The sequence below is a fragment of the Rattus norvegicus genome, chromosome 5 (assembly GCF_036323735.1).
Source record: "Rattus norvegicus strain BN/NHsdMcwi chromosome 5, GRCr8, whole genome shotgun sequence".
Lineage (NCBI taxonomy): Eukaryota > Metazoa > Chordata > Mammalia > Rodentia > Muridae > Rattus > Rattus norvegicus.
This window is the reverse complement of record NC_086023.1, coordinates 35,161,232-35,186,583: the sequence shown is the minus strand read 5'-3', so window position 1 is coordinate 35,186,583 and position 25,352 is coordinate 35,161,232. Positions and strand designations below refer to the sequence as shown.

General features: G+C 37.9%; 1 pseudogene; it reads right to left on the bottom strand.

Annotated features, from left to right (window-relative positions):
- Positions 1-4,206: 4,206 nt before the first annotated feature.
- The window catches only part of Bhmt-ps1 (betaine-homocysteine S-methyltransferase, pseudogene 1), a 107,669-nt pseudogene continuing 86,523 nt past the window's right edge, over positions 4,207-25,352 (bottom strand).

The following is a 25,352-nucleotide window of genomic DNA, read 5'->3' as shown; positions in this document are numbered from 1 at the left end:
TTAAGATTAAAGTTACAATTTCATTTTGTGTCCTCGTTATTCAATTTGCTTATGGCCATATTCTTCTTTGTTTTACATTTCTTGAATTGCTTTATTTTTAATGGAATTATTTCATGTGTCTCTATAAGCTTATCTTTGCTTCCCTTGTCATTGGTTTTAGTGGCTTTTCTATGATTTGCAATGAATATATTAAACTTACAGTAGTTTCAAATAGACATAACCTCTGTCTTATTAGTATGTTTATATTAGTCATGTTTTCATAGCTGTGATAAAATCCTTATGAAACTGATTTGAAGAAGGAAGGACAGATTGTGGTGGTGGTTTTGCAGGCTTCAGTTCAAGGGGCTAGATGATTATTATTAGGCTTGTTTGAAAAGTAGACTATTCTAACAGAAAGGTATGTTACAGGGGATTTCTTTACTTTATAGAAACCAAAAACAAGAAAAAGAGTAATGAGAAGGTGTCTGGGTTAAATACATTCTTCAAAATATTCCCTACTTCTTGCAACTAGGTTTCACCTTTCACTGCTGTGTGATCTCTCAATAGTCTGTTTAAATTTTGATTTTATCAATGATTGTATCTTATTATATTAGAGCCCACTTGACCTAACCCTCTCTAGAAATGCCCTTTCAAATCACTTGAGTGGGCTCATAAACATGCTTGTGAAATTTTACCTTGCTTTCATTTAATGAGATAGACTTGCCTGATGTGGATAAATCTCTGGATGGACTGATGGTCTGTATAAATGGAGAAAAATAAATTTGTTTTATTTGTAACTGCTGATATGACTTGCTATCTTCAAGCTTCTATTCTATGCTTCCCTTACTATATGGACTATAATTTCAAACTGTGAAGCAAAATATTATCCTCAAGTGGGGTTTCTTGGGTAACTGCATCACAGCAATAAAAAAGAAACTAGGGCATTATCATTAACACAAGTACATTTGTGCCTTTAGGGTCTCTCCATCCAATCTTGTTGATAAAACTGCCCCTTATAATACTACTATCTCCTTGGTTTTGAATAAGGAGTGTGCATGCACAAGTTCATATGTTTAAATAATTGCTACCAAACCAGATGTGCAGTTTTGAGAATGTGTAAAAATGATAGGAGGTCCTTTATAAACAGATAATAACCAGGATGTGGTGGCGCATGCTTTTAATCCCAGCACTGGGGAGGCTGAGGCAGGCAGATCTCTGAGTTTAAGACTAGCCTGGTCTACACGCAATTACCAGGACATCCATGGTTAAACAGAGAAACACTAGCTTAAAAAACAAAATAACACACACACACACACACACACACACACACAGAGAGAGAGAGAGAGAGAGAGAGAGACAGAGACAGAGAGAGACAGAGAGAGACAGAGAGAGACAGAGACAGAGACAGAAGGACAGAGACAGAGGGACAGAGAGAGACAGAGAAAAAGAGGCATCACTAGACACAGGCCTTGATGTTCTCTATGCTGGACCAGTTTCCTATCTACTATGCATCTAGCTCTACCAAGATGTAGGGTAAGCAATCCTAGGCATATACTCATTCTACCATGAAGCCAATCAGCACCTTCATTTTTTTTTTCTTTTTTTCCATGTTGTATTCACTGTATATCCTAAACCTTGAACCAAAATAAACTTTTCTTCCTTTAAGTCACTACTTATCAGGCATTAGACATAGAAAGCAGAAAAATACATAATTCAGTATTATAAGCACTACAATACAGCCATGGTCCTTCTGGTTTTAGAGTCCTATATTTTATAAAATTATTCAAAATGAGGAAAGTTACTTTCATTGTCAACAAATTTTTCCATCATATAGATTATTTGTTTGTTTGTTTAGATAGATATTTTTTCTATAACTAGAAACCAGATTATAGTAAAGAGACTTTTAGGTCTTGTTCATGTGTCTTGGGCTATTCAGGACTTCCTGTGGTGAGAGAACTTTGTTCTGTTTCTGCCACATAGCCTTGGCTTCTGTTGCTTAGGTCCTCGAGCTTGCGTCTCACCATCTGGTTATGTTAGTATGTCTTGCTTTTTCTCACTGGAAGTTGTCCCTGCTGTGAGCTTGTGATCCTAAGAGTGAGAACAACCAAAACACACACAGAAAGGAAGAAAGAAAGAAAGAAGGAGAGAAAGAAAGAAAGAAAGACAGAGAGAGACAAAGAAAACAATCTAAAGGAAGACATGTCCATAAACATACAAGAAGCATACAGAAATCCAAAAAGATTGTGTCAGAAAAGAAATTATTCTCATTATATAGTATTCAAAACACCAAACTACAAAACAAAGAAAGAATATTAAAAGCAGTAAGGAAAAAAGGTTAAGCAACATGCAAAGACAGAGCAGTCAGAACTACACCACACTTCTCAACAGAGAATATGAAAGCTAGAAGAGCCTGGGTATATGTCATACAAACACTAAGGGAACACAAATGCCAGCCCGAGCTGCTCTTCTCAATTACCTTGAATAGAGAAACCAAGCTATTTCATGACAAAGCCAAAGTTACACAATATCTTTTCACAAATAAAGCCCTACAAGGATAATAAATGGAAAACTCCAACACAAGGAGGGAAACTACAACCTAGAAAAAGCAAGAAAGTAATCTTTTTTTCACCAACCCAAGAAGATATCCAAACAAATATACTTCCACATCTAACAACAAAAAGAACAGGAAACAATCATTATTCCTCAACATCTCTTAATATTAATGGACTCAATTCCCAAATAAAAAGACATACATTAACAGACTGGACAATTAAACAGGACCCTGCATTTTGCTGTATACAGGAAAAATACTTTAGTGATATACTTTTACTACATAAGAGTAAAAGGCAGAAAATTTTTTCCCAAGCAAATGGTCCCAAGAAACAACCTAGAATACCCATTCGAAAATCAAATAAAATCGACTTTCAACCAAAAGTTATTAAAAAAGGAAAAGGAAAGACACTTCCAATTCATCAAAGGTAAAATCCACCAAGACGAACTCTCAATACTGAATATCTATGCCCCAAATGCAAGGGCACCTATATTCAAAAAAAAGAAAAAAGAAAAAAAAAAGAAAAAAAACCTTACTAAAACTCAAAGCACACATTGCACCTCACGCAACAGTAGTAGGAGATTTCAACACCCCACTCTCATCAATGGAAATATCATGGAAACAGAAACTAAACAGACACATAAAGGAACTAACAGAAGTTATGAACCAAATGGAGTTAATAGATATTTATAGAATATTTCATCCTAAAACCAAAGAATACAACTTCTTCTCAGAACCTCATGATATCTTCCCCAAAATTGACCATATAATTGGACACAAAACAGGCTTCATCAGATACAAGGAGATAGAAATAATCTCATGTATGCTATCAGATCACCACAGACTAAAGCTGTTCTTCAATAACAACGAAAACAGAAAACCCATATACACAAGGAAGCTGAACAATGATCTACTCAAAGATAACTTGTTCAAGGAAGAAACAAAGAAATTAAAGACTTTTTAGAATTTAATTAAAATCAAGGTACAAAATATCCAAGTTTATGGGACGCGCTGAAAGGAATGCTAGGAGAAAAACTCATAGCTATGAGTGCCTCCAAAAAGAAACTTGAGAGAGCATACATTAGCAGCTTGACAGCACTCCTGAAAGCTCTAGAATAAAAAGAAGCAAATACTCCCAAGAGGAGTAGGTAGCAGGAAATAATCAAACTCAGAAGTGAAATTAACCTAGTAGAAACAGAAAGATCTACAAAAAGAATCAACAAAACCAGGAGCTGGTTCCTTGTGAAAATCAACAAGATAGATAAACCCTTAGCCAGACAAACTGGGGGACACAGTGACCATATCCAAAGTAACAAAATCAGGAATAAAATGGGAGACATAACAACAGAATCTGAGGAAATTTTAAAAAATCATCAGATCCTACTACAAAAGGCTATAACTCAACAAAACTGGAAAGTATGAAGTGGACAATTTTCTAGACAGATACCAGATACGATGTTAAATCAAGATCAGATAAACTATGTAAAATGTCCATCACTTCTAAAGAAATAGAAACAGTCCTTAATAGTATCCCAACCAAAAAAAAAAAAAAAAAAGCCCAGGACTATATGGGTTTAGTGCAGAATTCTATCAGACCTTCAAACGGGACATGATACCAATACTCTTTAAACTACTCCACAAAAGAGAATAGAAGGAACACTACCCAAATCATTCCTTTAGCCACAATTATGCTTATACCTAAAACACACAAAGACCCTTCAAAGAAAGGGAATGTCAGACTAGTTTCCCTTATGAATATCAATGCATAAGTACTCAATAAAATTCTAGCAAACTGAATTCAAGAACAACTCAAAGTGATCTTTCACCATGAACAAATATGCTCCATCTGGGGGATGCACTGATTGTTCAGTATATGGAAATCTATCAACATAATCCACTATACAAACAAACTCAAAAAAACCACATGATCATCTCATTAGATACTGAGAAAGCATTTGACAAAATTCAACACCCTTTCATGCTAAAAGTCTTGGAAAGATCAGGAAATCAAGACCCATACCTAAACATAGTAAAAGCAATATACAGCAAACCAGTAGCCAACATCAAACTAAATGGAGAAAAACTTGAAGCAATCTCACTAAATACAGGAACTAGCAAAAGCTGCCCACTCTCTCCCTACCTACTCAATATAGTGCTTGAAGGCCTAGTCAGAATAATCAGACAACAAAAGGAGGTCAAAGGGATACAAATTGGAAAGGAAGAAGTCAAAATATCACTATTTGCAGATGATATGATTGTATAATTAAGTGACACCTGATGTTCCACCAACGAACTACTAACCCTGACAAGTAACTTCAGCAAATTGGCTGGACATAAAATTAATGCAAACAAATCAGTAGCCTTCCAGTACTCAAAGAATAAATAGGCTGAGAAAGAAATTACGGAAACGACACCCTTCACAAAAGTCACAAATATTATAAAATACCTTGCTGTGACTCTAATCATGCAAGTGGCAGATTTGTATGACAGGAACTTCAAGTTTCTGATGAAAAATTGAAGAAAATGTCAGAAGATGGAATGATCTTCCATGCTTATGTGTTGGCCCTGCTAAAATAGTAAAAATGGCCATCTTGCAGAAAGAAATTTACAGGTTCAATTCAATGCCTATCAAAATTCCAACTGAATTCTTCAGAGAGTTAGAAAGAGTAATTTTCAAATTCATTTGGAACCACATTCCAGGATAGTGAAAACTAGAATTTCTGGGGAACTCACCATCACTGACCTCAAGCAGTTTTACAGTGCAATTGTGATAAACTGCATTGTATTGGTACAGAGACAGACACATATATCAGTGGAATAGAATTTAAGACCCAGAGAAGAACCCACATACCTATGGCCACTTGATGTTTGACAAAGGAGCTAAAATTATCCAATGGAAAATAGACAGCCTTTTCAAAATTGGTGCAAGTTCAACTGGAGGTCAGCATGTAAAAGAATGCAAATCAATCCATTCTTTTCTCTTTGTACAAAGCTCAAGTCTAAGTAGATCAAGGACCTCCACATGACACCACATAAACTCAAACTAATAGAAGGGAAAGTGGAAAATAGCCTCAAACACATAGACAGGAGAGAGTTTCTTGAACTGAAAAGTAATGGCTTATTTTCTAAGATCAAGAATTGACAAATGGGACCTCTGTAGGTAATGGACACTTTCAATAGGACAAAATGGAAACCAACAGATTGTGAAACAATCTTTAGCCATCCTACATCGGATAGAGGACTAATATCCAGTATATACAAAGAACCCAAGAAGTTAGACAGCAGACAACCAAATAAACCCATTAAAAAATGGAGTATAGAACTGAACAAAGAATTCTCAACTGATCAATGTGGAATGGCCAAGAAGGACCTAAATAAATGTTCAACATCCTTTAATCATCAGGGAAATGCAAGTAAAAACAACCCTGAAATTCCACCTCACACAGTCAGAATATCCATTCATTTAAAATCTCAGGTGACAGCAGATGATGGCAAGGATGTGGAGAAAGAGCAACACTTCTACATTTTTAGTGCAATTGCAATCTGGTACAACCCTCTGAAAGTCTGTCTGGCAGTTCCTTAGAAAAATTGAACATAGTACTGCCTGAGGACCCAGCTATACCACCCCTGGGCATATACCGAAAAAATGCTCCAACATATAACAAGGACGCATGTTCCACTGTGCTCATAGCAGCCTATTTATAACAGACAGAGGCTGGAAAATACAAACCCAAATGTCCTTCAACAGAGGAATGAATACAGAAAACGTGGTACATCTACACAATGGAGTATGACTTAGCTATTAAAAACAATGACTTCATAAAATTGTTAGGCAAATGGATGGAACTAGAAAATGTAATCCTCAGTGAGGTAACCCAAAAACACACATGGTATGCACTCACTGACAAGTGAATATTAGCACAAATGCTCTGAATACCCAAGATACAATTCACAGATCATATGAAGCTCAAGAAAGAGGAAGGGTTTGGTGTGCATGTCCAAACCACTTCCCCAGCTGCCATGTTTTTCTGAAGCTGGTGGCAAAAATCCCCTTTCTGGGGCCAGCTCCTCTGCAATAGCCCTGATGTGGTAGGGTTCAAATCCTCACCAGCCGCCAATGTACCTGACCCTCGGGATGTAGGCCTCTCTGGCGTATTTTCGAGTATCCCATCTGGTAGCAACTCTGGATTCCAATCCAAAGGCGAGTTCTGGGAGATCAATAAATCCCTGTTTGCCACAGTCAGGGGTGTGGTTGGCCAGGGGCTGGCTCATCAAGTAAGCCTTCAGCCGAGCAGTTTCCAAACCCTCCTTCATGAGCTTTATTGTCTGCAAGCTGGTGCTGGGGTCGAAGAAGTGTAAGTTCACACCGACAATGGCGGCACCTGCTTTCACCACATGTACCACGCACTCTCCAGGAGACACGCCATGTAGATCTCCTTCAGGTCCGATGCACGTGGTAGCTGCTATAGGCTTCCCTGGTGTTTTTAAGGCCTCTACTACCCACACGGCTACAACATGTTCAACATACTCTGCAACGAGGAAGTCCACATTCATCTTCATGAAGACCTCAAGCTGTTGGTGAAATATCTTTTTAACTTCGGTCTCACTCCTGCAGCTAAGGTAAGAAGGTGTCTGGCTCATGCCTCCTGCAACCAACGCATCCCCTTCGTCAGCAACTTGTCATGCAATGTCACAAGCAGCTTCATTGACCTTCTGCCCAGATATCTTCTCTGCCACGGAGTTCCCTCGGTTTTCCAGCTTGTCCTCAATTGCATAGAAAGTGAAGGTCTGCATGACGTTCGATCCACCCTGGATCAGGGCAAGGGCCAGGAAGGAATACTGGCAGAATCTTCGAATAGCTTCCGGCAGGCCTTCGATGTCCAAGCCGGATGCTTGGGGAGTGACGAAAGGGGCAGCAGAGCTGATGCAGCAGAAGGAAGCCACCACTGAGCAGCAGCTGAGAGCGCTCTTTGAAAAAAAAAATTTCAAATCCGCACAGTAGCTACGGGGCAATGGTTTGGGGCTAATTCCTCCAGGTCCGGGCCACAGTGTGCACCCAGAAGGAGAAGGCGACTCTAAGTCAGCGTTTGTGTTGATGCCGGCTTACACCTATAATTGGTGCTAGTTAGACAAAATGGAATCACAGATAGCATTTCACAGTTACAAAACTATGCTTTAGAATTTTACATAGAAGAAAGAAAGGAGAAGTCCACGGTACATCCTGAACACATTTCCTACGTACCTGTCGTATCACAGGCATACAGAAGTCACTGCAGCAAAGAGAAAGTCACCCGATGTCAACCCCATTTCAGATAGGGGGATAGGATACCACCACCACGAGGGACATAGAACCACTCAGGGACTGTATCATAAATGACATAGCAACGACCTTTATCTAAGTTGCTTCCCAAGTGGATTCCAAGATCTTTTGAGCAGGACCCTTAGACAGAAACATATACACCAGCCCTGTACAACTTAACAGATAACCACAGTAAAGAAACAACTGATCCATTCCGTAATTTTCTGTTCTGACTGCTTCCATTTCACCTCATTAATAAAAACATGCCGGTTGAAAACTAAAAAAAAGAAAAAAAGAAAAGAAAGGAGGAAGACCAAGGTGTGAATGCTTCAGTCCTTTGCATTAGGGGTAACAAAGTACAGGAGGTCATATAGAGACAAAGAGTGGAACAGAGACTGAAGAAAAGGCCATCCAAAGACTGTCCTACCAGGGAATTCTTCCCATATGCAGCCACGAGTCACTGTTGCTGATGCCAATAAGTGCTTGCTGAATGGATGTCTTCAGAGCTTGCCTGATATGGATGACTCCTGAGAAGATCTGCCAGATCCTTACTGGTACAGATGAGGATGCTTGCAGATAACCATCAGTTTGAGCATGCAGCCCACAGTGGAAGAGTTCAAAAAAGTACTGAAGGAACTGAAGAGGTTTGCAACCTCATAGGAAGAACAACAATATCAACCAACCAAACCCCCTCTAGAGCTCCCAGGGACTAAAACATGAACCAAAGTGTACACAAGGAGGGGCCCATGGCTCCAGCTGCATATGTAGCAGAGGATGACATTGTCATCTATAGGACAAGTGCTTGGTCCTGTAAAGGCTCATTTCCTCAGTGTAGGCAGGCGATTGCCACGTTGTTGAGTTGGTAGTGGATAGGCAGAGTGGGAGTATCCTCATAGAAGCAGGGGGAGGTTTAGAGTTAACTGGGAAAGGGGATAACATTTGAAATTTTATACATAAAATATCCAAAAAATAACACTATTGACTAGATCTTGTTAGCAAAATATTTAGTCTTGCATTCAAACTATTTTATTTTACCCATCTATTCCCACAGTTAGAGGTTGGATTAATGGAAGCTCTCCTCACATGTTCTTTTGGACAAGTCTTAGAAAATTGAAGTCTACATAAATTACAATCAAATAACTCATACCACTTCAACTCTAACTTAGTTTGTTCGGTTTCTCTTCTGCATCCTAGACCTCATTATCCAAGTGATGAGCTGAATTTCACTCTACTATTCCTCCAGAATGGTCCCAGTTCGTGTAATAGAATGTATAATTGAGTGCATGAAGGTACATTATCCACCTTGGAGCTTCTGAAGTTGAATATACAAAGATTGAAGCACACTTACATTTTTGTCTTTATTATATTAACCCATACATTGAAGCAGAATATGTTTGTAAGTGGCCAGCTCTCTCTCTCTATTTTAATGGTATTCAGATGTAGTTTTCAAGTGTATAATGATTTCTTTTATCTCATACATTATAAAAGGATTCTTTAAAAATAGTTTTTCTCCTTCTAAATCTCTCTTTAGAAGTCATAATAAGTACAGTTCAGAGACTAAATCTTTTCTGAAGAAGTTAGTACTGTAATGTGAAAGTTATGTTTGTTTTGAATGACACAAATGCATAAAGAAAACAACATTTATCTGACAATGACATAATGTTTTAGGGCTGAGACAACTACAGTGTCTGTCAAGCATGATTATCACTCAAGGACAACCAATTAGCAGCTCAGAAGGAGACAGTCTACTAAATATAAAGGCTCTTTTCAGAGAGATAATCAGTCCCCAGTTGATGCTAGATTGGATAGTCACAAGAAATGATGCTCTTTTCCACACACTGGAGAAACCTCTGCTCTGAATTCTCTACTAAGTTTTGAGCTTGGCAGCCACCACAGTAGTTGGCATGTGACATTAAGTAACCTTTAAGTGCATCTTCCAATGTATTTGCTCTTGGTTGTCATTGCTTTTGGTTTGGTTGGTTCGTTTGCTTGTTTTTTCCTCTATTTAAAATGATTTAAAAGTCAAAAGTGAGATTTTGCAGACCATTTGCTTAAAGCTTAAACTCTGTTTTGTGTGTTTTTCACCCTGTTTTTCAGGCTCAACAGAATGTGTAGTCACTAAGCCAGCAAATTTTTCAGGTACAGCTGTTATACATTAAAGACCCATGCATCTCCAAAGACCATAATATCTTTTAAACCTTCTGAGTGAAGTCGTGGAATCACAGAAAAAAATTAGTTTTCCTAACGGTAATACAGCTGCAAAACTTGGTTAATTTAAGACATTTATATTCGACTATATCCAAAATGCTATCAGTAGCAGAAGATCAACATAAGTACATTTTTCAGTCTCTTAATTTGCTCAGTACAATATGTATTTCAGAACACAGATTAGAAAGTAGAATTTTATAGTCTCTACATGAGGCCAGTAGATGAAATACTTGACATGAAACAAAAATGTTATGTATAATATTACTTATATAAGACAATATCATCAAGTTCTGAGGGCAACGGTAGGAAGAATTGGTGTAATCATTAGCTGCACTAAATTTTGATATTTTATTTAGCATTTGTTGCCTTTAATTAAGATTAACTCTATCTGCACATCTCTTGAACTTCCCTGTATTCATGTGAAGGGTCAAACACACAGTGCAGAATTTTCTCAAAGATGAGAGTTGCCAATAGCCTACTGTAAACATGCTTTCTTCAGATCATTTTTCCTCCTGGGTGTGTATGAATATGACTATGTGTGGCATCACTTGTTTATTCCTTGGTGTGTCTGAGTGTCATCTTTTTCAATTTTATAATCTTTTTTTACAGATTTTTTCTATATATATCAGGGATTACACAGCAGCCATTTCCTTTTTCAAGCCAATGCTAAATTCTCAGTATGTTTATAGAACAATTCAGGATTTTCTGGAAGATTCCAGAGAAATGATTAAAAAGTAAAAATTTTTGGTAATCGCTTACATGTGGAGCAGTAATGTCTGGGCTCCCAAACCATAGTGCAATCATTTCCTAAGTGATGATTTTGTGGGAAGAAATGCGGGAAATGCTAAGTCATGGAAAGTGGAGACTTCCTGAGCTATAGTGATATTCTTGTAACTTCAAAGAAAATGTCCTGATATAATCAGCTGCCTTAGAAATTGGGGGGGTGGAGGCAGTAAGATTCAAATTCAGGAAGATTTCTCACACCTAAACAAGTTTTAAACACTTTGCCGTGCTGTCTTGTTAAAGTGTTTGATTTCAGAAGGCAAAACCTTCCATCTCAATCCCTTTAATGAGAACTTGAAAGTCGGAACAACACCTCTCAGTCTCAGCCACATGAAGAGCTCTGCAGTGTGGTGAGGCATCTGGAGTACACAGATGCCAGTTGTCAGTCTTCTGAGCAGCAGAAAAGGTCACAGCACTTGGGACAAAGTAAAACAGAGGCCAAAGCTCTAGTACCTGGGAGCAAGCTAATCAACCCTATCCTGCGTCTACAAACAGGCAAGATGATTCCTAGCAATGCACTAAGCAGTGGCATTCAAATTACACACATGGTAACACCCCTGCAATATAAAATAGTAACCTTTATGAACTCAGGCTGATCCAACTGCCATTACTTTCAATGTGACCTGCTTCATAAAAGAGTTTTCCATCTATTATTTTATTCAGGCAAACTAAAGATATGAGTTCCCCTGTATTTCTTCATTTTTTACCAGTGGGTCATGAGAAAGTATTCTCATGCAGAAAATTTTCAGTGTGATGTGAACACATTGAAATTGCTCATCTTTCTGGGTTACAGTAGGAATCATGAGGCTTCTAAGTACCCCTCTGCAAACTGCTTTGTGTTTTCCACTCAGTGACAGCCATGCCCATCCTCCACTCCTGCCACTCATGCGCTAAGCTCCAGAGATTAGCCTGCCTTTGAAGGAAGGGCAATATTAAGCTTTGGTGAGAGGGTATGGGAGACTAATGGAGAACAGCTGCCTCCCTAAGTTACTTCTTTATGGCGATCCAATAAAGGATAGACTGTTCACAGGGTGAAATGAAGTGTGAAAACACATCTGAATCTTTGAAACATTGCCACAGATGACAGCAAAACAATGATGCCAATAAGATTTGGAAACATATTGCAATTACGCCACCATGGCCCATTCCGTAGGAAAACAGAACACAATTATAGAGCTAAATAACATTTATTAAACTCTTAATGTGTAGCGAGCTTTGTGTTAAAGTTTGGAAATGGAAAACAAATAGAACTCCAAATCCCTACTTCATGAGTTTACTTTCTGGTGATCTGTAATTTTAAATTTAATAGAATCATGCAAAAATCATATTATCCCACGGTGTTAAAAGTCTGTAATAGAATTTCAGGTCTGAAATGCTCAAAGCAGGAAGAATGATAACAAGGCTAACAAAGTTTGAGTATGAGATCATAAGCATCACATCGGCAGTATGTATAGTGAAGAAATGGCCACAATAGAGGCCAGGGAGGTGGCAGAACCTACGTTTTGATATCCAGCTACCATATAAAAAGCTGGATATGGTGGTGATTCCTGTAAACTAAGCACCAGAGAAGGAGAGATAGGAAGATTCCTAATGCTTGTGGCAAGTTAGTCTAGTGTTCACTGAGAGTCTATCTCTTCCTTCCTTCCTTCCTTCCTTCCTTCCTTTCTTTTTAAATTTTATTTTTTGGATATTTTATGTATTTCCATTTCAAATGTTATTCCCTTTACCCCTTCTCCCATACTCCCTCCCCCTTGCTTCTATGAGGATGCTCCCACTCCACCTCAACACCGTGGCCTTCCTTTACATTGGGGAAATAGGCCTTCACAGGACCAAAGGCTTTTCCTCTTATTGGCTGGACAATGCCATCCTCCACTGGATATGTGGCTGGAGTCATGAGAGTCTCTTTCTTAAAAATAAAGAGAAAATGGAGAATAATGGAAGACCCTGCAGTGATGATGAACAGCCTTCACATTCACATTCAATTATACAAGCACACACACACACACACATGTGCACTCACACACATACACACACACACAAACACGCATGTGTACTCACACACACAAACAGACACATAAAAACACACACAAACATGCATGTGCACTTATATACACACACACGCATGTGCACTCACACATACACGCAAACACACACAAACATGCATGTGCACTCTCTCTTTTTCTTTCTCTCTCTCTCTCTCTCTCTCTCACACACACACACACACACACACACACACATGCACAGACAAAGCAAAACAATAATAAACAATTTATCTAAGAACAACTTGCTTGGTTTTGTTTACTGTCATCAGGGCTTTCTGGCTTTGAACTATTTTATTTTTCACCCTGGGTTTTGCCAAATAAAAACTATCTTACTGTATTTTTATTAGTTCACGTGAAGATAATTTCAAGAACTAATTCATTTGCTTGCTACTTGTCCTCTATATTTCCACCCTCCTGTCTTGTGTCCAGTTACAGTATACTTAGATGTACATGGTAATTGGTATCCTTGCCCTGCAGTTTCTAAGTCCTGCCAATATTAGTGGCTTTGACTCTTCAAATGGATTGCTTATGCTTTAAACTTCTTCAGTGTCAACAGCCTTTGAACATGGATGGACCTTGACTTTAGGACACATTGCTATTCCTTGTTATATATTTTATGCTTCCTGGGAGGAGAAACAGAGTAAGAATAGAAAAAATGAGAGGCATTTGCCATATTGCTCAATCTTATAATCAGTTTCATTCACAAAAGGAAATCTAAAACAAAAAAATATTATTAGAATTAATAATCATTCTTAAGGGTGTTCCCATTTAACTCTGAGGATAAAGCTGTTTTAAACAAATAGATTTCCAAATTCTTTTTTTTTGAAGTGTTTTTTTTTTTATTAACTTGAGTATTTCTTATATATATTTCAAGTGTTATTCCCTTTCCCGGTATCCGGGCAAACATCCCCCTCCCCCCTCCCCTTCCTTATGGGTGTTCCCCTCCCAACCCCCCCCCATTGCCGCCCTCCCCCCATAGTCTAGTTCACTGGGGGTTCAGTCTTAGCAGGACCCAGGGCTTCCCCTTCCACTGGTGCTCTTACTAGGATATTCATTGCTACCTATGAGGTCAGAGTCCAGGGTCAGTCCATGTATAGTCTTTGGGTAGGGGCTTAGTCCCTGGAAGCTCTGGTTGCTTGGCATTGTTGTACATATGGAGTCTCGAGCCCCTTCAAGCTCTTCCAGTTCTTTCTCTGATTCCTTCAACGGGGGTCCTATTCTCAGTTCAGTGGTTTGCTGCTGGCATTCGCCTCTGTATTTGCTGTATTCTGGCTGTGTCTCTTAGGAGCGATCTACATCCGGCTCCTGTCGGTCTGCACTTCTTTGCTTCATCCACCTTGTCTAATTGGGTGGCTATTTCCAAATTCTTAAATCTGCCCTCCAGTGTAGAGCTGAAGACCTTTGGAAAATGGCTGCAACAAATGTATTTGAGAAATTCCCTAGCTGAAAACCTCATGCAGAGCTTTCAGCCAAGCAAAGTTGTTAAGAAACTGGATCTCTCAGGGACAGTGGGTACCTTGTCCTTGAGTGTTGTAGAAATTATTTGATCCATTTTATTTGATTCAGTTTTGATAATTACCATAAATTCTAATAGAAAATTTTGTTAAGAGGGTTCCTTTGCTATCAATTGCTTAATAATTATCATGAAAAAAGTCTCAATTTATTAAGACAAACACCTTATATTTCTTTCTCAAAACACCACTACTATACAGAATCATGTCCACATTATTTGGCTAAATAATATAGGTGATAACAGGTAAGCAAAGCAAAAGGGTAATTTGTACAATATTCTCAACAAGTGCTGTATAAGTGTCCACAAGCCCTGGTGGAAGAATTAAAGAATGGATTGAAAGAGCTGAAGGGGCTTGCAATATCATAAGAACAAAAATGCCAACCAACCAGAGCTTCCAGGGACTAAACCACTATCCAAAGACTATACATGGACTGACCCTGGGCTCCAACTGCATAGGTAGCAGAGGATGGACTTGTTGGGCATCAGTCAAACGGGAAGCCCTTGGTCCAGCCAAGGTTGGATCCCCAGTGAAGGGAAATGTCAGGAGGGTGGTAACGGGGGGGGGGGGTAGATGGGAAGAACACCCTTATGGGTGAGGGGGAGGGGATAGGGGGCTTATAGACAGGAAAGTGGGAAATGGAATAATATTTGAAATGTAAATATATATACCCAGTTTAAAAATAAAAGTCTACAAGCCCAGTGAAAATGTTACCCAACAGACTGAGTAGGGTATGAAACCAAGTGCTTCACATCCATTATCTCCCCCTCCCCCAAGTTAGCACAGTTTTTTATGCTGTTAGGAGGTCTATTGGCTGGTGATTTATCAGAGAGAGGAAACTAAGAATACATTGAGCACCAGGGTCCTTGCTAAAGCCTTGAGAAATACAGCTCAGGACCATCCTCTTTTTATCTACATCTCGTGAAAATAAAGGAAATAATAAAACTGTTGAACGATCTACCACTTGATATATATTTTATATTAATATAATCAATATGACAAAGAGATATTTATACTTCTGTACATTGCAGTAGCCAAGAAATTGACTCAACTTGAGTATTTACTAACTAATAGATGGGTAAGAAAATATGACTTGTCCTTGTAATAAAGATCCACCATTTGTGACAATAAACTTGAACTTGGAAAAAGTATTTAAATGAAATGATTCAGAAACAGAAAGGAAAAAATTACCAAACAAGTGAAAGATCTTTATGATAAGAACTTCAAGTCTCTCAAGAAAAAAATCGAAGATCTCAGAAAATGGAGAGATTTCCCATGCTCATGGATTGGCAGAATTAAGATAGTAAAAATGGTCACCTTACCAAAGGCAGTCTACAGATTCAATATGATCACCATCAAAATCCCAACACAATTCTTCAAAGATGTGGAAATAGCAATTCTCAAATTCACCTGGAAAGGCAAAAAACACAGAGTAGCTAAAACAATCCTTAATAATAAAGGAACGTCTGGGGGAAATCACTGTCCCTTATCTCAAGTTCTACTACAGAGCAATAGTAATAAAAACTGCAGGGTATTGGTACAGAGACAGATTGATCAATGGAATAGAATTAAAGACCCAGAAATAAAACTGCACACATATACACCATTGTTTTTTGACAAAAAAAATCAAAAATACATAATTGAAAAACTAAAGCATCTTGAATAAATGGTGCTGGGTCCAACTGGCTGTCTATACATAGAAAAATGAAAATAGACCCATATTTCTCACCATGTACAAAGTTCAAGTCCAAGTGGATCAAGGACATCAAGATAAAACCAGATACACTGAACCTAATAGAAGAGAAGGTGGTAAGGGGTCTTGAATTCATTGTCACAGGCAGAAAATTCCTAAACAGAACTCCAGTGGCTCATGCTGTAACATAAAGAATTGATAAATGGGAACTCATGGAACTGGAAGGTTTCTATAAGGCAAGGGACATAGTCAATAAGACAAATCGGCATCCTACAGATTAGGAAAAAAATCTTCACTAATCCCACATTTGATAGAGGGCTAATGTTCAAAATATATAAAGAATTCAAGAAACCTACCATGAAAAAAACAATCAAAATATGGGATATAAAACTAAACCAAGAATTCACAACAGAGGACTCTTGAATGACTGAGAAGCACCTAAAGAAATGTTCAAAGTCCTTAGTGATCAGAGAACTGCAAATCAAAACGACTGGGATTCCACCAGTCAGAATGCCTAAGATCAAAACCTCAGGTGACAACACATGTTGGTGAGGATGTGGAGAAATAGGAACACTGCTCCAGTGCTGGTGGGATTGCAAACTGGTACAATCACACTGGAAATCAATTTGGAGGTTCCTCAGAAAATTGGAAATAGACCTACTTAAAGACCTGGAAGTATCATTCTTGGGAATATACCCCAAAGATGTCCCACAATGCCACAGGGGCACAGGTTCCACTATGTTCATAGCAGGGGCATTTGTGATAGCTAGAAGCTGGAAACAACCCAGAGGTCTCATGACAGAAGAATAGGTACAGAAAATGTGGTTCATTTATACAGTGGAATTCTACTACTCAGCTATTAAAAATGAGGATGTCTTGAGTTTTTTCAGGCAAATGGAGGGAACTAGAAAATGTTATCCTGAGTGAGGTAACTCAGACCCAAAAGGAAATGTGTGGGTATTAATGTGTGGGTATTAGCCAAAAAATAAAAAATAAAATAAAATAAAGAAAATACAGAATACCCAAGGACAGTCCACAGAGCATTAAAAGTTCAACAAGCTGAAGGGCTCAAGTGAAGACACCTCAGTTCTACTTTGGAAGGAGAAGAAAACAACCACAATGGGACTGGGGGAGGAGTGGGGGGAGGGATAGGGGAGGAAAAGAGGATGGGGTAGGGAGAGATGACAATGTGATCTGATATTAGGTGGGGGGAAAGGACTGAAACCCTGAGGGCCAGCAGAAAGAATGGAAACAGGCAACCTTGGGAGGACGGAGTTTGGGAGGACCCTCTAAAATGTACCAGAGACCTGAGAAGTGAGAGACTCTTAGTATTCAAAGGGGGGATCCTAGATGAAAGGTCTTAACCTGGGGAGAGGGAACTTACTGAAGTTCCATCTCCAGCAGAAAGACAGAGCATCAAGTAAGGGATGGGGTTGCTATCCCACAGCCAACACTCTGACCCATAACTCTTCCTGTTTGAAGGAAATGCAGGGACAGAAATGAAGAGCCTGAGGAAAGAAGGTCCAGTGACAGGCCCAAAGTGGGATCCAGCTCAAAAGGAGGCCTCAAGACTTGACACCATTACTGAAATTATGGGATATTCACAGAAAGGGACTTACCATGAATGCTCTCCAAAAACCCAACAAGCAACTAAAAGAGATGAAGATATGTGCACCCAACCAATGAACAGAAGCTGCTGACCCCTCTGGTTCAATTAGGGAAATGCTAGAGGAAGCAGAGGAGGTGGGCAACCCTGTAGGAGGATCAGCATCTCAAATAACCTGGACCACTGGGATCTCTTGGACACTGAATCAATAACCAGGCAGCATACATCAGTTGAGATAAGGCCTCCTACACATATACAGCAGAAGACTCCCGGGTCTGGGTTCAGTCAGAGAAGATGAAGCTAACCCTCAAAAGACTGGAGACCCCAGGAAACTTAGAAGTCTAGTAGGATTGGGGATGTGGGGTGGGGACATCCTTCTGGAGATGGATTGGAGGGGGGCAGGTTGGAGATAGGGGGTGGATCTGAAGGGGAATAAAATCTGTAGTGTAAAAGATAAATTAAAATAAGTATATAAAGAAATTTTTAAAAAATCAAAAAAAAAAAGAAAATTGAAAGTTAATTATAAATGATATCATTTACACATAGAATTAAAAAGATCAAATTCTTAGAAGTAACATAAAGTGGAAGTATCTAAGAATTGAATGGAAGAAAAAATGAGTTAATCCAAAGTTAAGTTATACAAAAGGAAGACGTTCTGAGAATATAATGTTCAGCATGAAGATAGTAAAGTGCATGTGAAATCTGATAACTTACAGCTTAGGTGTTCACTGTAAGTTTCATGCAATAAGATCATGTTAAGGACATAGACATTTTAATCTTTTTGTGCTATTTCCTCTTGTGTAGATAAACAAATATCTCAAATATAGAGTTCCCGGCTGTTTTAATAATTCAGTAAAATGTAAAACTTTCAGTGATTGAGCACTTCATTAGAGGTATATTGTAGACACTCTTACTTTACAACAATTTTAGTCTATAATTTGGTATTCCGTTTCTATTTTGTAGATTACATACAGATCCTTAAAGAATTAATCCCTCAACAGAAATTATAATCAAGGAATCTGTGGGTCCTGGATATGAATTCTATGGCCAATGGTGACAACTGTTATGTGACCCGTCACAATTATACTTTTGTAAGTTAAGTTTGTGGTTGTAAATAGTACAGAATAGTAGATATGAATGCAAATGTAAAGTGGATTCAGTAAAAAAGAAAGCCAAGGATCCTCTGACTAATATGCTTCTAGTAATTGTTTTGTATTTATCATTTCCATTGCAAAAGACATTATATTTATCTCTTAATTCAAGAAAAATTAGAAAGAATCAACTCTACCAAACATGAATACAATTGATGGCTGATTGAAGAAGAAAGTAAATACAAGTCCTGTGTTAGACCATGACTGAGAATGGAACATAATCAAGATAAATAAGATCTAGTATAGAAGAGATCCACAAAAACTAAAATGTGAAATTATAAATGGACACAGAAAGGGTATAGAAGGTGAAGCAAATATGAACAAACCTGCAGAGTTTCAGACAAGGCCAAGGAAGGTCTCAAAGAGCAGTCATATGTGGGTATACTGCATACTTACGTAGGAAAGGACATTTGACCAGAGGAGTGTGTACCAATGCTTTGATGTGGAAGAATGTCTCATACACATGATAAACAGAGAAGAGAGGAAGGATAGAGGAGGATTCAGAAAGAGAAAAGCAAGAGACACATTAAAGAATTCCAGAGAGAAATAGATCCTTAAAAATCTTGGAAGAGTTATGGAAAAAACTTCAGAACTTAACCCAATGAATATAGATTTACAGAAAAGGGATTAAGGCTGTAAAAGCATATGTATAGCTATACACTTCAGTATTTAACTGGTGTCAGATCAAGGAGAATTAGATTGTAAGCCACAGCAGCAGGAAACATAGAGGTAAGGAAGTTGGATACTCGACACCTGTCAAAAGGACCTTGGAGATCTCTTTTCATTTTTTATTATATATATTTCTTTATTTACATTTCAAATGTTATTCCCTTTTCCAGTTTCCTGTCCATAAGGCCCCTGTCACATACACCTCTCCCATAGGAGTGTTCCCCATTTACTCACGTTACCACCCCACTATGACATTACCCTACATTGGGGGTTCAACCTTGGCAATACCAAGGACTTCCCCTTCCACTGGTACCCCAACAAGGTTATTCTCTGCTAGATATGCAGTTGGACCTTGGGTCAGTCCATGGATAGTCTGGGGGTAATGGTTTAGTACCTGAAAGCTCTAGTTGATTGGCATTGTTGTCCTTATGGGGTTGAAAGACCCTTCAGCTCCTTCAATACTTCCTCTAGTTCCCCCAAAATGGGTCCTGTTCTCAGTTCAGTGGTTTGCTGCTAGCATTCACCTATGTATTTGGCATGTTCTGGATGTGACTCCCAGGAAAGATCTATATCCAGTCCCTTTCAGCATGCATGTTTTAGCTTCATCAATTTTATCTAGATTTGGAGGCTGTATATGTGTGGGCCACATGTGGGGCAGGCTCTGAATGGCCAATCCTTCAATCTCTGCTTTAAACTTTGCCTCCATATCTCCTCCTATGGAAATTTTTGTTCCCCCTATTTAAGAAGGAGTGGGAGCATCCTAATTTTGGTCATTCTTCTTCTTGAGCTTCCTGTGGTCCGTGGATCGCATCTTGGGTAATTCGAGCTTTTGGGCTAATATCCACTTATCAATGAGTACATGCCAAATGTGTTTTTCTGTGATTGGGTTACCTCACTCAGGATGATATATTCTAGTTCATTCCATTTGCCTATGAATTTTATGAAGTCGTTGTTTTTGATAACTGGCTAGTACTCCATTGTGTAGATGTACCACAATTTTTAAATTAATTCCTCTGTTGAAGGGCATCTGGGTTCTGTCCAGCTTCTAGCTATTATAAATAAGGCTGCTATGAACATAGTGGAGCATGTGTCTTTGTTGTATGTTAGAGCATCATTTGGGTATAGGTCAGGAGAGGTATAGGTCAGTCCCCAGGTAATGGAATACCCAATATTCTGAGGAACACCCAAACTGATTTCCAGAGTGGTTGTACAAGTTTGCAGTATCACAAACAATGGAAGAGTGTTCCTCTTTCTCCACATCCTCACCAACATCTGCTGTCACATGAGTTTTTTTTATCTTAGGCATTCTGACTTGTGTAAGGTGGAATCCCAGGGTTGTTTTGATTTGCATTTCCCAGATGACTAAGGATATTGAACATTTCTTTAAGTGCTTCTCGGCCATTCGATATTCTTCAGAATGTTTTATTTAGCTCTGTACCCCACTTTTAATAGATTTATTTGGCTCTCTGGAGTCTAACTCTTTGAGCTTTGTATATTTTGGATATTAGCCCTCTATCAGTTGTTGGATTGGTAAAGAATTCTTGCCAATCTGTTGGTTGCCGTTTTGACCTAAGGACAGTGTCCTTTGCCTTACAGAAACTTTAAAGTTTTATGAGGTCCCATTTGTTGATTTTTGATCTTAGAACATAAGCCATTTGTGTTCTGTCCAGGAAATTTTTACCATGCGTTTGAGATTCTTCCTTGCTTTTTTTATATTACTTTGAGTGTATCTGGTTTGATGTGGAGGTCCTTGATCCACTTGGACTTAAGCTTTGTACAGTGTGATAAGAATGAATCAATTTGCATTCTTCTACATGCTGACCTACAGTTGAACCAGGACCATTTGTTGAAAATGCTATCTTTCTTCCATTGGATGGTTTTAGCTCCTTTTTCAAAGATCAAGTGACCATAGGTGTGTGGGTTCATTTCTAGGTCTTCAATTCTGTTCCACTGATCTATCTGCCTGTCTCTTTACAAATACAGTTTTTATGACTATTGCTCTGTAATACTGCTTGAGGTCAGGGATGGTGATTCCTCCAGAAGGTCTTTTATTGTTGAGTATAGTTTTTGCTATCCTGCTTTTTTTGTTATTCCAAATGAATTTACAATTTGCTCTTTCTATCTCTGTAAAGAATTGAGTAGGAATTTTGATGGGGATTGCATTAAATCTGTAGATTGCTTTTGGCAAAATGGCCATTTTTACTATATTAATCCTGCCAATCCATGAGCATGGGAGATCTTTCCATCTTCTGTGATCTTCTTCAATTTCTTTCTTCAGAGATTTGAAGTTATACAGATCTTTCACTTGCTTGGTTAAAGTCACATCAAGATATTTTATGTGATTTGGGACCATAGAGGAGGGTGTCATTCTAATTTCTTTCTCAGCCTGTTTATCCTTTGAGTAAAGGAAGGCTACTAATTTGTTTGAGTTAATTTCATACCCTGACACATTGTTGAAGTTGTTTATCAGGTAAATAGTTCTCCAGTGGAACTTTGGAGTCATTTAAGTATACTATCATATCATCCACAAATAGTGATATTTTGACTTCCTCCCTTCCAATTTTATCCTTGTGATGTCCTTTTCTTGTCTGATTGCTCTGGCTAGGACTCGAGTACTATATTGAATAAGTAGGGAGAAAGTGGGCAGCCTTGTCTAGTCCCTGATTTTAGTAGGATTGCTTCAAATTTCTCTCCATTTAGTTTGATGTGAGCTACTGGTTTGCCATATATTGCTTTTACAATGTTTATGTACAGCCCTTGAATTCCTTATCTTTCCAGGACTTTTATCATGAAGGGGAGTTGAATTTTGTCGAATGAGTTTCTCAGCATCTAATGAAATGATCATGTGCTTCTTGTCTTTGTGTTTGTTTATATAATAGATTATGTTGATGGATTTCCATATATTAAACCATCCCTGAATCCCTGGGATAAAGCCTACTTGATCATGATGGATGATCTTTTTGATGTGTTCTTGAATTCAGTTTGCAAGAATTTTATTGAGTATTTTTATGTCCATATACATAAGGGAAATTGATCAGAAGTTCTCTTTCCTTGTTTGGTCTTTGTGTGGTTTAGCTATAAGAGTAATTGTGGCTTCATAGAAGGAACAAAGAATTAAAGATGGAGAACTCCAACACAAGAAGACAAAGTACACCATATAATAAGCAAGAAAGTAAACTCCTTACAATGAAACCAAAAAAGTAACACACAAGCATAATTCCACCTCTAACAATGAAAATGGCAGGAAGAGACAATCATTATTCCTTAATATCTCTCAACAACAATGGACTCAATTCTTCAATAAAAACACATAGACTAACAGACTGGATACATAAAGAAGACCCAGCAGTATGCTGCATACAGGAAACACACTGCAGAGAAAAAGACAGTCACTACATCAGAGTAAAGGCTGGAAAACACCTATGCAAGCATATGTCCCAAAGAAACAAGCTGGAGTTGCCATTCTAGTATTGAATAAAATTGACTTTCAACCAAAAGTCATCAAAAAAGATAAAGCAGGATATTTCATGTTCATCAAAGGAAAAATCCACCAAGATGAACTCTCTATCCTAAATATCTATGCTTCAAATGCAAGAGATATACATTCATAAAAGAAACCTTACTAAAGCTCAAATCACACATTGTACTTATAAATGATAGTAGAAGATTTCAACACCCCACTCTCATCAATGAACAGATCATTGGAACAGAAATTAAACAGATACATAGAGAAACTAACAGAAGTTATGAACCAAATGGATTTAACAGATATTTATAGAACATTCCACCCTAAAACAAAAGGATATACTTTCTTCTTAGCAGCCCATGGTACTTTCTCCAAAATTGATCATATAATCAGTCACAAAACAGGCCTCAAAAGATACAGGAAGTTAGAAATAATCTCGTGCATTCTATTAGATCACTATGGATTAAGGCTGGTCTTCAATAACAACAAAAATGACAGAAAGCTCACATACATATACAGGGAAGTAGAACAACACTCTACTCATGGAAAACTTGGACAAGGAAGAAATAAAGAAATTAAAGACTACTTAGTGTTTAATGAAAATGAAAATACAACATACCCAAACTTATGGGACAGAATGAAAGCAGTGCTAAGAAGAAAAGTCATAGCTCTGAATGCCTGCAAAAAGAAACAGAAGAGGGCATACATCAGCATCTTGACAGCACACCTAAAAGCTCCAGAAAAAAAGAAATATATAAACCCAAGAAGAAAGGCTGGAAATAATCCAACTCAAGGCTGAAATCAACCAAGTAGAAACAAAATTTACTGTACAAAACTCAACAAAACCAGGAGCTGGTTCTTTGTGAAAATCAAAAAAATAGATAAACCCTTTGCCAGACTAACCAGAGGTCACAGAGAGAGCATCTGAAGTAACAAAATGAGAAATGAAAAGGAAAACATAACAACAGAATCTGAGGAAATTCAAAAAATCATCAGATCCTACTACAAAAGCCTATATTCAACAAAACTGGAAAATCTGGAGGAAATGGACAATTTTCTAGACAGATACCTGGTACCAAAATTAAATCAGGACCAAATAAACCATCCAAACAACCCCATAACTCCTAAAGAAATAGAAGCAGTTATGAAAAGTCTCCCAATGAAAAAGAGACCAGGACCAGATGGGCTTAGTGCAGAATTCTATTAGACCTTCATAGAAGACCTCATACCACTAGTGTTCAAATTATTCCACAAAATAGACACAAACAGAACACAACCTTGGAGATCTTGATGCAAGGCCTACACTGTCCAGTCCCAAAACAATTCTTGAGAGTGCCGTCCTCAGAATAGTATGCTTGTTCATTATAAAACAAGACACTTGACATAAGTTCAAGTCCAAGTTACAAATTCACAATGAAACAACTCGTTTTAAGTTTGAGTTATTAAGATTTATCCTACAAACTTTATAAATCTAGAATAATAAATCTGAGTTATTTACAACACCTAATATAACAGCATTTATAAGACAAAATAAAATTGTTATGAAATTGAATAATCAGTCATTACATTTGAAAAACCTAATGAATTGAACATAGGTTAGTCACATCTAAAAAAATATAGAACAAAAATGAATGTGAAGAAATTACTCCAGTTATAACACAGAAAGAGACGAGAAGGGGAATGAGGAGCTTCTGTGAAGGATATTTGACATACATGTGACACTCCTGAAAGAGATGGTCATAGAAGAAAAAAGGAGTGATGTCACCATTCTCCAAAACTGCTAAGATCTGGATTAAAAATTAAACCCAATTTAGGTTTTAAAAATTGTGGAAAAACAAAAAACAAACAACAACAACAAAAACAAAAATTCAGACATGTCCTAAGGAAAGGGCAAAGCAACAAAAACAAATATGTAATATAGGAATCACAATTGTCCAGTAAAAACTCAAAAAATAGTCAGAAGCTTAAAAATAATGTATGAAAACACTGGGGCAGTTCAAGCTTACACAAGTCTGCACAATAACACACACATGTACACACATGTACACACACATACAGAAGCAAATGCCAAACATACATTATTCTAAAAGTATTCAAGATTAAACTGTACCAGTATGACATCCAATACTATGAGAAAACAATTTTTCATAGATGTAAATCTTTTTTTTTCTTTTCTTTTTTGCGGAGCTGGGGACTGAACCCAGGGCCTTGCGCTTGCTAGGCAAGCGCTCTACCACTGAGCCAAATCCCCAACCCCTCATAGATGTAAATCTTAACACAAAAAAATAAGAGAGAAGTTAGCTGTTATGTTAGGACCTCAAGATATATAAAATTTGAGGTTGGTTTGATTGGGTGGTTGCTTTATTTGTTTTTTTGTTTTATTTTTTTCTATTC